The 17310-nt window shown below is 33.0% G+C and overlaps 1 long non-coding RNA gene across 7 annotated transcripts in view; it reads left to right on the top strand.

The window, feature by feature from the left end:
- The window catches only part of LOC116422414, a 98645-nt gene extending 87794 nt beyond the window's left edge, over positions 1–10851 (top strand). For 4 of the 7 annotated variants that reach the window (XR_004233030.1, XR_004233031.1, XR_004233035.1 and 1 more), the window contains 2 exons: positions 1745–1808; positions 10619–10851. This is a non-coding gene — a long non-coding RNA (uncharacterized LOC116422414). Of the gene's footprint in view, positions 1–1744; positions 1809–3938; positions 3990–10618 lie in introns of all 7 variants that reach the window. The other 3 variants (XR_004233032.1, XR_004233034.1, XR_004233036.1) reach the window with 1 other exon arrangement.
- The last annotated feature ends 6459 nt before the right edge of the window (positions 10852–17310 follow it).

Here is a 17310-nt window from a genome sequence, read left to right on the forward strand (position 1 = left end):
TGAATGAGATTTTGTGACAGTTTTTTGCCTGGCTTATATTCCAAGGCCCAACCTCTTTAGGGAATTATCTTGAAATCATTATGCTTACAATCGAGGTATAAGTAGGGGGCCACAATAGAAATGTAAAAACAATCTAGATTGCTATGAAAACACAAAATCCACTACTATAATAATGATAGGAAAAGATAAGGCAAAAGAGCAATGATACTCTTATCTTGTTATAAGAACTAAAATGGGAGAAGAAATCCTACAAATTCTTTTATACTTGTTTTACTTCTTGTTTTACTATAGATATCACAAGTCTGAGAAGTGAAGGGTAAATGCTGATTGACTCATTTGGTAGCAAGACTTATAGAACTACAACCATAAATGAGCTAGAAAGATAGAGCTCTTTGACATGGGACTTTTACATCTGAAAATGCAGCCATTGCAAGAATGAAAAAATGTTTTTATCTTCTTGCAATCACTGAGACTCCATCCTGATGACACAATTTCCCAATCTACCTTTTCTACCAATGGTTGCATTTTTTCTCATGTTTTATCTCCACCCCCACCCTCCATTCACTGTTTATGATAAGGGAATTAGAATACTTACTACTCCCCTCTGCTCTCTCTTCAGGCTTTCCATCAATACAATCTATATTTACTAGCTAATCAAGATTTTTGTGATTATTATCTATCAATCTAAATATGCAGTGACTGGCATTCTTGTCTTTGAGATTCAAGTGGACTTATGGTTATTATTTATGGAAAAGTGACAAGAAGATATAATTCTTTGGGCACAACAAGACTGTCATTTTCTAAATGTTCCTTTGTTTCTTTGATTTCTGTTCTTCCCCTTTTGTTAGAGTATATATTCTTTATATTTCTTGCATTGCTATTGTTTCCTCCATTTATCTCCCTTTTTCAGTATGATTTGAAATCTATGGCCACAGAATATTCCCTGACCTGGAATCTTAGACTTGCTGCCTGCTTTCCCAGATTGAACATTTGGGAAATGTTCTTCCACAATGAATGTTCTTTAATGTTCTGTAGATGTTTCTGGGAAGGTCATTATCACTGACAAATGAGTTAACCTTTAGTTTATTTGAAAATAGATTCAAGGAATGTAGGGAAAGCAGTATCAGGTAAAGATTAGGTAGAAGAGGACGGGCCAAATTAGAGCTTGAAGTTGGAAAAATAGAGAACTGATTTCCTCAGGAATTTGTAAGCTTTAATATGTTCCATTTCTGACCTGAGCTGAGTAAACTCCTCCTTAGACAACCCAACTTGCTAGCTCCTTAAGATTTTTTAAAAGAATTTTAAATTCAAGATTAAGAAAAATCCTTAAGATTTATGATAATAATGCTTAACTAAATGTCAATACCCTATTAGTTTGGCCTACTGTAGCTCTGAATTACTTAGCTCAAGAGAACATCAACATTAGATTTCCAGTGACAAAGAGTATAGGCATCTACTACCTTGTCAGGGTTCCAAGGGTCTTTTTCAATGAGTTTCTTTTCTCAGGCATGAGCTAGATTATTGAATTTTGGTATTTTCACTAGAATATGTATTTTCCATTTTCATTTTCATCCAAGTTATTTATAACAGTTTTCCTAGGATAGAAACAATTTATTAAATAAAGAGATTGAAAGAGATTAGCTCTATATAGTCCCTTCCTAATCTGATATTCTATGATTTTCTGATTTGAAATATGTGGACTGTAGCATATAAAGCACTAATCTTTAGGCCTTTACCTGTACAGGTTACAAGAGAGACACACCAACTCATGGAACTGGACAAAGGATGAAAATATTTCAATATTGTAGGTAAGCATGTCTCTGGTTCCTATAAATGTTCCAACTGTTGAACACAATGTTCTTGCATTATGATTATTTAAACATTTATGAATTCATCTAACTATACTATTATACAACCATCATTTCTTATTATTTCCTTCATGAGTTTTTCTGGGCATCTCTTCTAGTACACCCGTTATCTTTAAACCCTCTCCAACTGTAGCTTTATTAGGGCATTAATTCTTTCTTCTTCCAAATTTAAATATAAAGCTCTTTTGATAGAGTCACTACATCTTTTGGAAACATGTTGTTCCTGATTTCATAGGAGGCCTTTTTTTCATTTGCCAAACCTCATTATATAATTTTATACATTTTATTTTATAAACCACTGAGACAACTAGGTGGTACTAGTGTGCTGGACCCAGAGTCAAGAAGATGAATTCAAATTTGAACACAGACATTTACTAGCTATATGAATCCCAGGTAACATATTTAACCTTTAGTTTTCTCAATTGTAAAATGCACATAATAATATCACCTATATTATAGGGTTGTTATGAGAATCAAATTAAATGACGTTTGTAAAGTGTTTGCCATAGTGCCTGGAATATAATAGGGACTTAAAATTCTCTTACCCTTCCTTTCTCTTTGACATTAATAATAGTTGTGTAATTCCTATTAAATACAATATGCTATAATGCAATTCTTCTGAACTGGGAATTAGTTGTGGGTCCTCCAATGTATTATTTTCGGTAAATTATGTAACTTCTCTGAGTCTTACAATTCATTTGTAAATTGGGCTAGGAATATTTGTCCTATCTCCCTCACTTTGTTTTTTTCTTGTGAAATCTAAGTGAAATAATATATGTGAAAATATTTCATAAAACCGAAATTGTAAAAGGCTAAAAAATCTAAGGTGCTGCTATTACCATGTTCTCTTTTTTATCCTTTTTCTTTGAAAGATATAGCCAGCAGGAAGAAGAAGAGATAACAACATCTGTTCCCTTAAGCCCTTAAGATTCCTACCTAAGACTTCAAAGTCATTAACAATACTTTCAGGTTCTGTATGTGTGTATCATTTGTTATGAGGTGACTCAACAGATGTAGATAGTGGTTAGTTGATGGCCTGAGGAGTCATGGAGTCTCTCCATCATGTTTGAGATTCACAGTCCAAGAAGAGAATATAGTTCTCTCTTGCTATTTCTTAGTAATCCTCAGCTGGAAGTCCTGAAACATGGATTTGTCTCTTTCTCTTGAAATGATGGTAGAAATATCCTTTCCACTAGCTACCACCTGTCCATACTCACTGTTCTATTGGGTATGATCCTTAGACCAGGATTTGAATACTAATGCTACCATTTACTGTGTGATACAACCTTTCTGTGCTTTAGTTTTCATTGTGCAAAATGAAGTCACAATGCCTATTGTCCTATGGCTCAAATTAATACAGGGTCAAATGAGATAATGGATGTAAGCATGCTAATAATTCAAATGGGTAATTATTTCAGCATTAATCATAGATGATCTTTTAGATTTTACATAACATCAATAATAAAAGTTTTCTTTTACTTCTTTCTACAATCATATACTTTCAGTCACCAATCTTTTGAGCTAGATATCCCCTCTGCTTCTTTGGAATTTTTCATTCCTTTGTATCTCTATTTGGATTATTTCTTTTATATATCTAGGAATATTTCACCCCATTTTTGTGAGATGGCATGCTACAGTGGAAAGAATACAGGATCTAGAGTCAAAGACCTCAGCTGAAATCCAACCTACTAACTTTGTGACCAGAAGCAAGTCCCTAAATTTCTCTGAGTCTCAGTTTCCTAATTTATTAAATAATGGGGTTGGAGTTGATAGTCCCTTCCAAATTTATACTTATGAACTTATTAGATTCCATTCTCTCTATTGAGTCAGATCTTATGAAAGAGGCTTCCATTAAGGTCCAACTCTAATGCTTCATCCTAGATTTTTGGTTGACTGACATATCAAGCTGTAAATAATATGCTATGCCTATTGTTTGGAATTAAGGTAGCTAAATTAGTAGTGCTTACCACCAGATAAATTATTTTGGCAAGAGTAATTTAGGCTCCTAGGAGCATAGATTTAGAGTTGTAAAGGACCTCAGAGGTTATCTTGTTCATTCTCATCTTTCAGGTGAAACTGAGGCCCAGGGAAGAGAACTGATTGACTTTGGTTAATACAGATGTAAGTAGCAGAGACAGTATTCAATCTAGGTTACTCTAAAGTTATTTTCCCCCCATGAATGAGAGTGAGAAAGGAAAAAAAATGTGAATTTGAGGTAAGATAATAGGAATTAATCTTTTGTTGTGTGAAAGGAACTTTGAGAAACAATACTTTTTCATAAGAAAACAGTTGTGTATCAGTACCTATTTGGCTCTAAACCTATTATTACAATATCCTCTGAGAAGATTAGATGCAGATTTCTGAAGAAAAATATGATTCGACAGGTTGCAAGAGAGGCATAATTCATAAAATCAGTTAAAAGAGGGACACCATTCCAATACTGTGAGTGAACATATGCCAGGTTCCTGTTACCAGTCCCCCATATAACTTTGTTTCACAATCTTATTAAAAAAAAAAAACAATAGGACTCAGTGACTGGTTTATTTTACCCTTCTCTGAATAGCCTTCCACATATTCTAAGCACTTAGACTAACAAGATATTGGATGTGAAATTTGGGTTAGGAATGCAAGAAAAATATAGTATATGCTAATACCCAAGGCCACAAACAATCAAGAAGTTGCTATAACCTTCATCATGGGAAAAGAACATGAGGATGTTAGAGTTTACCTTCCCCCCAGAACTGAAGAGTCTACAGTGCCAACAAAAGGCAAAGTCGATGCGATTGCTTTTGTTCTTCTCCATTGTATCTCTGTGTTTCCTTGCTCCTAAATGCCCAGGGCTCCCTGCTGTATCAGTCCTTTAATCCTGTTTGACTACTCACCTAACTTTCATGATTATTCTTTCATTATCATTTGCTTCTTTCTTTTTTGAAGCATTATCTTGATTCTTATTCTATAGGTAACCTGTTTCCTCATATGTATATGGTGTCAGTTTAAGAGGTCTTCTATGAAGTAAAAGTAGTAGGTATCTACTTGTGTATTAAATAAAATTATTTAATGAAAACTGTCAAACAACAGTACTGATAGCAGGGCATACAGGTTTCTAGTTGTGATCAAATCTAGGGAAATGTTATTTGATGGTAATTTGTACCAATTACATGACTATAGCTGTTTATTCCTTCATATTGTGAATCAAATCAAGTTAATATAACAATCAATGTTATTATTATTAAGTAAAGGGCAATTTCTACTTTTAAGGAGTTCAGAGTACAGTTGGAGAACCAACACATAAACAACTATGTATAAATAAGAGATGGACAGGATAAATTGGAGATGTTTTAGAGGAAAAGTATTAGCGTTAAAGGGAAATAAAAAAAGGCATTTGCAAAAGATGGGATTTTCTCTGAAAGAAAAGGACTGGCCTTCTTAATGATGGTAACTTTTCCCCCAGTCATGTTCCATGTAATATTTACCTAGGATGGTGAAGAGTTCCCCAAGTAATGGTTATGTTAATCTGTGTCATTATAGAGAATATAGTGCTAACAAATTCACCCAGAATGACTATATCACAAATTACCATCCTCAAGGAAAATCCTAGACTCTTGAACAACAATAAATCCAATCATATCTACTAAGTAATTTAAACCAATAGTAAAGTAATTTTTGGTAAAGATCAATATTTATTTTTGGCACACACAATTGGGCATTACTTCAAGCAAGAAGACAAACATAGCATATCCTTGGTAAATCATAGAAACAAATCCCCCAATTCATCTTCATCAAGATGAATGACAGTCCTCTGTGGCATTTTCCTGGAAATCACTATGGTAACTATCCATTTAAATGTTTATTCTTTTTCCTCTTTTTTTCCTCTTAATTCACCACTATCTATGGGAAGTGAAGTTTTTATTTCTACTTATTGCTGGTCTCACCTATCTTATAATTCCAAGGCAGAGTGTAATATTATTAACAAGGTATGTGTGTGTGTGTGTGTATGTGTGTGTGTGTGTGTGTGTGTGTGTGTGTGTGTTATGAGTATGTATGAGTCAAACTCATCAAGTACAAACACATAAGCACCCAAGAAAATCTTCCAACACATTTCATACTCTCTGATAACTAATTCTGCTTCTACAACTTGACGTGTTCTTTGATCATTTACCTCTTTAATTTAAGCATCCTTATGGTAAATTTCCTTTTTCTTATAACCATCAAAGAAGTTTTGGTTTTATCTTTAATCTTTCATATCATAAATATTAAAGGAATCATTTAAACTTGTTTATCTAATGAGTGTCATCTCCCTCTTTGTAAAGCCTTCTAGGACTTTGGCTTTGATGTGCATAGTAAAACTTGTATTTTCCCATCCTGCCTACATACACATTCATGATCTGAGCCCCAAATCCTTCAGTCTAACATGTTTACTTGTTTTAGACTTTCTAGGGTTCTAACTGGAATGCTCTCTGCTATTAATATTAAATTAGAAACTATTCACAGCCATACTTTCCTAACTCCTCAGTTTTATTTTTAAATAATTCAAATATATAGTTTTCCAAACTTTAGCAAAATTGTAATCTATCTCAGGATGGGAAATTATTTTTTTATTTATATACATTAATGTATTGATTCCTAGCTTCTCATCTTCTAGAATTGATGTGTGTGTGTGAGACAGAGAGACAGAGAGACAGAGAGACAGAGAGAGAGAGAGAGAGAGAGAGAGAGAGAGAGAGAGAGAGTTTGGACAAGATATATATTATCAGATGCAGGTGAAATGTGGGTCATTGTGGTTTTTCCCCCCTACCAATTAGTCAGAAAAAAAGAAATCATTGCCTCAAGAATCTTTATGTCAATGCATATGATAAATTTGGGAATATGCAAATTGAACTTAAAATATTAAAATAAGAAGGTAAATACAATACAGTTTAGTAGGTATTTCTGGGACTCAGTGGAATAGAAGTTATGAGTGGAACACAATGGTGGCTGAGTCTTCTTTATAGAAGAGAAGAGTAGCAAGGTATTTTAAAAAGGTAATCCCCTCTATGGAAAACCATGAGCCTGAGGGTAAAAACTGAGTGGAGATCATTTAGTTAAGGATAAAAAGAGAAAAAAAAAACAGAAATGATATTATTATGGGACTATCCTACAGGCAGCTTGAGCATATGCACAATGCTTTCCTGTTACAGATTATAAAACTGGCACCAGAGCAATATATATTAGTGATCGGGGAATGTCAAGTATCCAGACATCTGCTCAAAATATAATGCTGCTCAAAGCAGAGCGTCTGATAAATTCTTGGCTTGCCCTACTGACAATTCCATCATTTAAAAAGTAGAAGAGGCAACAAGGAAAACCATAACATTGGATTTAATTATTGCCAATAAGGAAGAACTAGTTGGTGCTGTGGGAGTGATTTGAATTTGGGGACAAAGTGTTTTTGTTCATCTATTGCTTACAATAGTGAAGAATGGTTAAGAGGGAGATAGTCAAAAAATTACTTTAGACTTTATAAAAGTTTCTTTGATAAATGTCAGGATTGATAATGAAAATCCCATATCCAGAGATCATATAGGAGAGTTTATTAGAAGAGGCATGAGAAATTCTTAAAAGAAATTTTGGCTTATTTATTAATAAATAACTTTTATGAAGAAGAAAAGGGGAGTCTATAGAAAACAAAATGGCAACTCTGAGAATTCACTAAAAAGTTAAGAGTTTTTTTTAAAAAAAAAAAGTAACAAAAATATGGAGGGCATGAGAAGCCAGAGTTCTTCTGCTGTAATTTCAACATTAAAAAGGGAGAAAGGTTTGGAGTATAAAATTATACTCAAGAATCACTCACTCACTGACTCATTCATTCAATCATTCAATAAAGTTGTTAAATGCCTACTATATGGAGACACTGTACAAAATGCTGAGGATGCATAAACAAGCAAACAATATTCACTATCCTCAAGGAGCTAAAAGTCTAATAGGATAGACAACAAACAAATATATGCAAAGTAAGCTATATATAAGATAAATAGAAATAGTTAACAGAAGGAAGACATTGGAATTAAGAAGATAGGAAAGAATTTCTAGTAGAAGGCAACATTTTAGTTGGATTTAAAGGAAGCCAGTGAACTCCGTAGTCAGAATGGACGAAAGAGAGCATTCAAGGCATGGAGGACAGTTGTAGAAAAAGCCCAGAGCCACGAGATAGAGTTTCTTGTTTGTTGAACAGTACAAAGAGGTTAGTGTCACTGCATTCAAGGAGTATTTATTGGAAAATAAGGTATAAGAAGTTAGAATTAGATGTCAGAAGGTTGTTTTATCGAGATTATGAAAGCCTTTGAATGACAAGTGAAGCATTTTAAGCATTTTAAATCTGATTCTGGAGGCAACAAGAAACCACTGGAGTTTACTGAATAATAGGGTGACATGATCACACCTGAATTTTAGGAAAATCACTTTAATGACTCAATAGGTTGAGACGGGGAGTGATTTGAATCAGAAAGATTCACTAGAAGACTATTGTGATAATCCGGGCCTGAGACCAGTCTGCACCAATGTTGGTGGTCTCAGAGGACAGAGGGGGACTTGTTTGGAAGATGTTGCAAAGGTGTAATAAATAAGCTTTGGTAACAGATATTGGTGGTGAAGGAATGTCAAAGACAGAGATGAATACAGAACTGGGGAAATGGTGAGTTCCTCTGCAGTAAGAGGGAAAGGGTGGAAAGGATTTACAGAGGAAAATAAGTTCCATTTTGGACGTATTGAGTTTAAGATGACTACTGAATATCCAGTTTGAGATAAAGCACAGAAAATGACTAGATTAGGATCTTTTCATGACTAATATCTTCCTCAGTGAAAAATAAGATTGCCTTGAACTCTAATATATTGTTCTTCTAGCTCCATAGAAGCAAGAACATGGAATTCTTTGTATCTAATCTCATCAAACACAAGTTCATACATTGGAAGGTTGATGTCAGCAACTTAACCTGCAATGACACAAAACCTTAACCTCCAGATTTTGGGGGTGAATCCTTGGCATCATTGTAATGTACATAGGCATAGAGAATCTAAGACTATTCTTTATTCTTATTACTAAACTAAATGATACAATAGAATAACCTATACTCAGCAGACAGTGCCCCAGCACTTAGCACAGTGTGTATCACATGGTACAGTTTATTGACTGACTCGTTAGCCAATTACAAGCATCTTCCAGGTGTTGGATCTCCTATTAAAAATCCTATGTGTAATTACCTCCCATTCAAGTATTATTTCTCACAAGTGAGTTCTCCAGATGTCAGAATTCTTTGATCCTCTATACTGCTCCATATGCTGTACCAGACACTGATTGCCTCTCCCCTTGTTTGCTATATACTTCCAACAGAAGGAAGATCATGAATAAAAAACAGACAATAAAAACAAAGCCATGTAAGAATTGTATTACACAACTAAAACTCAGAATAAGGGAAAACTGATAAAGATAATCCATCCCCATTTTTCTCTCTTTTCTCATAACAAAAACAGCAGAGTAATGTTAGCGACAGAAGTGACATCTTATGACAGAAGATATAATGTTAGTGGATGATAGAAGTCAAATCAAAAAGATTGATTAAGCACCAGTGTCAAGCACTGAGCTAAAAGCTGAGGATATAAAGAATGGCAAAAAATAATCCTTGCTCTCAAGGAGCTCATTGATTAATATGGCATACAATATGCAAACAATTGGGTACAAACAAGGCAAATAGAGGATATATTAGACATTTTCTCAGAGGAAAGGCATTTAAAAGGATCAGGAAAGTCTTCTTTTAGGAAATGGAACTTCAGCTATGATGTGAATGAAATTAGGTATGTCAGCAGGTATAATGAAAAGGGAGAGTTCTACATCCAGAAATTAGTGAAGGAAATGCTTCAGTTTTACTTGGCTCCTTTTATCTCTATGAAGAACAATAGCCTTTAAAATGCTAATATATATAAAACAGTCGAAAGGGATTAAATTGCCGATTAAGAGATGAATTTATTTAGTTTCCTTAGAGTCACATCTACTGAGATTTCTGTCCTCCCTTCCCCTTTTTTTGTCAAAAGGAAAGGAAACTGTCCTTGAGAATTCATTGAACTGTGAACGATATCTTTAAAACTGTTGGTCTTATTTGCTTTAGTATAAAAGCTACAACTCTTGAAGTTAGTGTCTCCTTAAGATAAACATAACCTGCCAACTAGGGTATGCCACTGTGGTAGATGCTGAGACAAGAGAGATATAATCCAATGAATCAATATTATATTTTTGCTGAATATAATTTCTGTCCTCTTGTTAAGTAAACTACTTTTTGTTAATTGTTAGATGACTTAACAGGTATTTTATTTCACTCCGATACTGACACTGAGTCATTATATGGGCTTAAGTCAGGACAGGTACAAAACATTTAATAACTTTAAATGAGTTCAAATTTCCAAGGATGAATAGGACTACATTCTAGGGTATTGAATGAGTGTTTAGATGAGCTCATAAAGCAACTTAAAGTAATCTTGAGGAATCAGAAAGATTGGGAAATGGTGCAAAAAAAGGTAAACGAATAATTTTCATTTATTTTTCTTAAAATATTTATTTTACTAAAAATCTAATATTGAATATTAATACAACTAGCTAAATTTGCTTAGTAAGTTCTCATATTTGAGTTAATTAATTATAATAAAATATAATTTTTGTTCTTCCTAAATCAATGACATCTATTAATTCTATTTTCTTTCCATTGCTATTACTTTCTAATAAGGAAGCAATCCCATTGTCTTCCTCATTGGGAGTGAGACCAGAAGCAAGTAACTATATCCTTCATTCCCTCCATTGATCATAATATTTTGATGAGATTGGACCAGTGAGGCACAGGTGATCGAAAGCACACATCAAGTTCGAAAGAAGGTATCCACTCAAGGACAAAAGCAATATCAAGGAATGTGAATCCATATATTAGAGAAGAATGTTCATTAAATTCAAGAAAAAACTTATAGGAACAAGGAGTTTGAATTGATCCTTTGACCACATATCATTATACTGCACACACACACACACACACACACATCCCATGCACATATGTGCGTATAAGTGGTATTTTGCCCCTTTACTATCTCCTTCCGGTTGTACTTGCTGGGATAATGAAAAGTTCATTCTTACTTCCATTCCTTGTCCATATGGTGAATCTTTAAATATTTGTCATTATGATATAAATGTAGGTGATATTATAGGAATCATATCTTTTATTTTTATTGCATATGATTTTGTAAAGCATATCAAATTAAGGAACTAAACATATCTTAGTTCAATTGTTTCTCCCCAATAATCTTGTTTTCCATGAGTTTAATATTTTCTGTAAAAATTTTCTTTCTCACCCCTCTATTTTATTTTGTTTTTGGAGTATCATCCTATCAAAGTAACCTTATATCCACACTCTATTTCTACAATACTGGTTCTAATTGCTTTTGTAGCAATAAAGTTGTTGTTACAAATATTAGCAATATAGAAATATAGTTTAACCTTATTGAATTCTCTTTCTTGTTTCTTTTTTATTATCTTTTTATGTTTCCCTTGAGTCTTATATTTGGAGGTCAAATTTATATAAATTTGACCTCCAAATATAAGACTCAAGGGAAACATAAAAAGATAATAAAAAAGAAACAAGAAAGAGAATTCAATAAGGTTAAACTATATTTCTATATTGCTAATATTTGTAACAACAACTTTATTGCTACAAAAGCAATTAGAACCAGTATTGTAGAAATAGAGTGTGGATATAAGGTTACTTTGATAGGATGATACTCCAAAAACAAAATAAAATAGAGGGGTGAGAAAGAAAATTTTTACAGAAAAAGAAGGGGAATTGAATGAGCTAAATTATTTTACATAAAAGAGGCATGAAAAACCTATTCCAATGGAGGAAAAAGAGGCTGATATTCAATGCTTATAACTTATCCTTATCAAAATTGGTTCAAAGAAGGAATTACATACAGATTCAAGTGGATATAGAAATCTAATTTATTCTTTAAGGAAGTAAAAAGCTCACGAGTAATAGAAGGGAAAGGAAGAAATGATAAAAGGGTAGAGAAAGGTGATGATCAGCAGTAAAACACTTGTGAGAAAGGGAAAGGGTTGAGGCATAAGAGAGAAAAAGGGGAGTAAACAAGTGAAAAAAAACAAGAAGGGAATTATATAGTTATATATAAATGTGAATGTGATGAACTCAGGAAAACAGATAATAGAATGTACTAAAAACTAGAATTGTACAATATATTACTTACAAGAAACACATTTGAAGCAGAGAGAGATTCAGGTTGAAACCAAGGAACTGGACGAGAATCTATTAGGCTTGTGCTGAAGAAAAGAAAGCAGGATGGCAATCAACATTTAAGATAAAGCAAAAGCAAAAATAGTTCTCATTAAAAGAGACAAAGAAGGAAACTATATCTTGCTGAAAGGTACTATAGACAATGAAATTATATCATATCATATTAAACATATATGCACCAAATGGCATTCAATCTAAGTTTTTGAAGGAAAAGTTTAGTTAGTTATAGTAGGAAATAAACAATAAAAATATACTAGTGGGGGAATCTCAACTTTCTCTTCTTGTAATTAGAAAAATTTAACAAAAATAAATAAGAAAGAAGTTAAGCAGGTAAATAAAATTCTGGAAAAATTAGTGATGATTGATTTCTGGAGAAAAGTGAATGGGATTAAAAAAGAATATGTCTTTTTCTTAGCAGGACATAGAATCTGTACAAAACCTGGCCATGTATTAAGACCTAAAGATCTCACAGATAAATACAGAAAAGTAGAAATAATAAACATATCCTTTTTCAGATCATACAACAAAAATTACATTCAGTGATGGATAATGGAAGTATACGTTAAAATTAATTGGAAACTAAATAAACCTAAAAACAAGTAAATGAAGGAAGAAATCATAGAAACAATAATTTCATTAAAGAAAATGACAAAAATGAGACAACATATCAAAATTTATGGAATGCATCCAAAGTTGTATATAAGGAACATTTATACCTGTAATTGCTCATATCAATAAAAGAGAAAACAAGTAGATAAATGAATTGGGTGTGGAACTAAAAAAAATTGAAACATCTAATTTGGTGTCATCATCATAACATCAAAGGAGAGAAAAATAAAACTGAAAGTAATAAAAATATTACACTAATAAACAAAATTAGAAACTGATTTCATGGAAACCCAAAAATAGTTAAACCATTAATTAATTTTGTTTTTATTTTTTATTGAAGTTTTTTTATTTTCAAAACATATGCAAGGATGAATTTTCAACACTGACCCTTGAAAAACTATGTGTTCCAATCTCCCACTTTTCCCCATCTCCTCCCATAGATGGTAAGTAATCCAATATGTACACTAAACATGGTAAATCTATATGTTAAATCCAATATTGATATGCATATTTATACAATTATCTTGCTTCACAACAAAAATCAAATCAAAAAGGAAAAAAATAGAAAGAAAATAAAATGCAAGCAAACAGCAAAAAGAATGAAAATGCTATGTTGTGATCCACATTCAGTTCCCACAGTGCTCTCTCTGGGTGTAGATGGCCTTCTAAGAAGATCATTTGGAACTGGCTTGGATCATCTTATTTCTGGAAAGCGTCATATCCATCAGAAGAGATCATCATATAGTCTTGTTGCCATGTATAATGATCTCCTGATTCTGCTCATTTCACTTAGTATCAGTTCATGTAAGTCTCTCCAGGTCTCTCTGAAATCATCCTGCTGCTTGTTTCTTATAGAACAAAAATATTCCATAACATTCATATGCCATAACTTATTTAGCCATTCTTCAAATGATAGGCATCCACTCAGTTTCCAGTTTCTTGCCACTACACAAAGGGCTGCCACAAACGTTTTTGCATATGTGAGTCTGTTCCTTCTTTTAAGATTTTTTTTGGGACATAAGCCCAATAGAAAAACTGCTGGGTCAAAGGATATGCACCATTTGATAGTTTTTTGGCAATAGTTTCAAATGGCTCTACAGAATGGTCGGATCTCTTCACAACTCCACCAACTATGTATTAGTGTCCCAGTTTTTCCACATCCTCTCCAACGTTCATCATGATCTTTTCCTGTCAGCTAATTTGAGAGGTAAGTAGTGGTGTCTCAGAGTTATCTTAATTTGCATTTCTCTGATCAATAGTTATTTGGAGCACTTTTTTGTATGATTAGAAATGGTTTTAGTTTCTTCATCTGAAAATTTTCTGTTCGTATTCTTTGACCATTTTGTCAATTGGAGAATGACAGCAAAGGATAAAAAATAGACATTTTGTCTCTTAAAGATATTTTCTAAGACTAAAGAGCTAATACAGTTCCAATATGCTTATCTTTAACCCTGCCTTTCTATCATTGTCATCATCATATCATCTCTGTTACAACTATTAAAAACGTTTGTTAAGTAAATTATTCAATAAGTATTTCAGTGCTTTCGGTGTTTTTATTCCTCACCTAGCCTTTTCCCTGGTTTCTGGACTTCCAAATCATATCCCTATTCTGATTATGTTTATTTTACCTCATCTTTTTTGGGTCTCTTTGTCTTTTATATTGTTTTATTAAAATATATGGTTTCTGAGATTAGGGATTATCTTTCTTTTTGCTCTTATTTTTGCCTTGTATATAATGGATTTATAATGTGGTTACATTTCTTTAAGAGTATTTATACTCTTTTCCCCATTTGGTCATAAAATTCTTGATACTCAGTACCTTTAATTTTGTAATAAAATCCAGTTTGGAGATGTGTGTTTTCCCAAATGATTACATCCTTCAGAAGTTTTTTGATTTTGTTAGAATGTATGAATCCAGAAAATATTTTCTCAGATTCCTGTGCATGACAATCAATATATGTCATCTGGTGCAGTGAAGGTGGGAAGATTGAAGTTGCAGGCGACACTGAGCAATGTCACTCACTATCACGAGCCCAAGTTTTGCTCAAGTCCTGGAGAAAGGCTATAAGTGGCTCCATTTATTTCTTAAAAGGTGTATGAAGATGAACTGGCCTCATATCGGTAATACAGGTTGCTGTGAGAAAAGTGGGCAGTGGTCCAATGGAAACAATAAATGAGAGAAATTGAGAACCAGGTATATAGTGGTTGAAATATTAGAAAATTTGAACCATAGAGTATTGATATTAACAATGAGATCAAGGAGTTTGCTTTTTCCTTGTTCTAAATGAATAAGTGCATTTTTACTTAACATGATAGTTTCTGTTTCTTTCACTTCAATATGAGATCAGGTAGAACAAAACTTCACCTTGGATAAAGCTGGAATTAATATAGTGTCTGGTTCTGAAAGGTATGCTTATCATTTACATTTATTGACCATTTATGTATCTTGGTTAAACTGTCTTAATAAAATGATTCTTGTGGTATAGAATCACAAGCTAGAAAGAGAAGAAAATTACTTGACTAAGTTGGGAAAAAGGGGACAACAAAGCATACCTAGATAACAGAGCATCATTGGACTTTGATGACTCAGGAAAAAAGAATAAAGTTGCTACCAACACAACTCTGCCTCATTTAAATCCAATTCACTCTCATGATGTCACCGGTCCTCTTTGAAAACCAAGGATAAACAACAGTTCAACACTACAACTAGCTTATGATGTTTTTCTTATAGTAAATACTTTATATACGCCTTTATCATTCATTCTGTTTGACAGTCATGTAAATGACAACATTTCTGAAGACAGTTTATGAAACTCATTGTGAGATTTTGAGAACAGATATAAACTAGCTTTGTGCGTTGGTGCCATTGTGCTATGTCTTGAACAAAATAGGACATTAATTTCTAGTTTTCCAACAGACCAAGGAAATAGCAATGTCAAAGAATATAAGGTCACAACATTTATTAAATATTTATTGAATGCAAAGTAGATATCTAAGAAGTAGGATCATGATACTGCAAAGGGATATGGTATTATGTTTGCCTTACTTAACTTTTCCATCTATTTGAGGGTAAATATAAGATATGCCCTTTAGCAAGACAAAGACTTTTTTTAAGAAAACTCTAACAAGTTCAAAATAAAAGAAAAACTACAACTGAGTATAAAAAATCCTGATTTTTAAAAGGAAAGGAAGTTGAATCAAATATAACAAAACAAGGAAGACTTGGAAAGATTAAGTGTTAGAAACAGGTACTCATAGGTCATCAAAGATCACAGAAAAAGGTAGTTTGTCAAAATTGGAAGGAAAATTAAAGTATATCTTATTATAGCCACTCTGTGGCACACATCAGGAACTGAGGCCTATCTACATAGCAAGAGCTAAATAAATATTTACTAAATTGTTCTAGAGATAGGCAGTCATGGAATCAGCAAGTCCTATCTTTAAGTTCTTCCATAGCTATGTGATTGTGGATAAATCACTTAACCTCTCTGTGCTCTAGAGAAATATTTATAATCATACATTATAGATGGGTCACAAGTCTGTATTGTTAAAAGGAATTTCAGCATAGAGAATCCGTCTCCTATATGAATGAAGCTATAGATAACAAAAAACCAGACAGACAGAATGACAGGCACAGACACACACACACAGAGCAAGAGAGAAAGAAAACAAAGCTAAGATGATTTTCTTAAATTAATTAAAGCAGAAGAGATGATCCACTTGATTATAGGTGTACTCATATCATAGTTGAAAGTATGTGAAGTCTGGCTGGAGCAGCATCTCAACTTGGGGTGAAGCTAGAAGAACAGGTTGAGAGCATTCTTGTGGTGAAGGATAGCATTCTACAGGTGAGGCCTCTTTAAGTATATCCTCATCCTTTTGTCTTTCAGGTTTGTTTATACTGATAATTATGTATATTGCATAAAGATATATATATATGTACATGTATATATATATATATACATATATATATACCAGAAAAGAAAGCTAAAAAATTAGACTTTTATACCTTAGAGTTTCCTTGAAATGCACTGGTTTCAGTTCAAAGGGTTTGAATTAATTTACTCCAAAAATGTGGTTTCTTTCCTTCTTTTTCTCTCATACTCTCACTATGTTTTTATTAAGAAAAAAGGTTCACTATACATCAAATAACTCTTTCAAAACAACATGTACTGAAGTGAAAGAAAAACAGTCCTAAAGGGAAAGAAGAAGCCTCACTTCTTATGGAACAAGGAACTGTCACTGAAGAGAGGTGAGGTTTTGCTTCCTCTGAAGAAAGGGCAGGAAAAACTTTTGAACCCAATGACAAGCTTCTTTTTGAATTCCTCAGAGGTCATACAATAATTGAGTACTGCTGTTTTTAAAAAAAAATCAACTCCTAAGTGAACCAGTAAAAGTTAAATACTTAAATTAACTGAGCTGAACATAGACTTAAATATCCCTAAGGCAGAAAATGACTTTTGCTTTGCTCTTCCAAACTTTTACTTTCCCTAGTGACTACAAACATATGCCCCAAA

Source organism: Sarcophilus harrisii, chromosome 3 (assembly GCF_902635505.1).
Source record: "Sarcophilus harrisii chromosome 3, mSarHar1.11, whole genome shotgun sequence".
In the NCBI taxonomy this organism is placed as follows: Eukaryota; Metazoa; Chordata; class Mammalia; order Dasyuromorphia; family Dasyuridae; genus Sarcophilus; species Sarcophilus harrisii.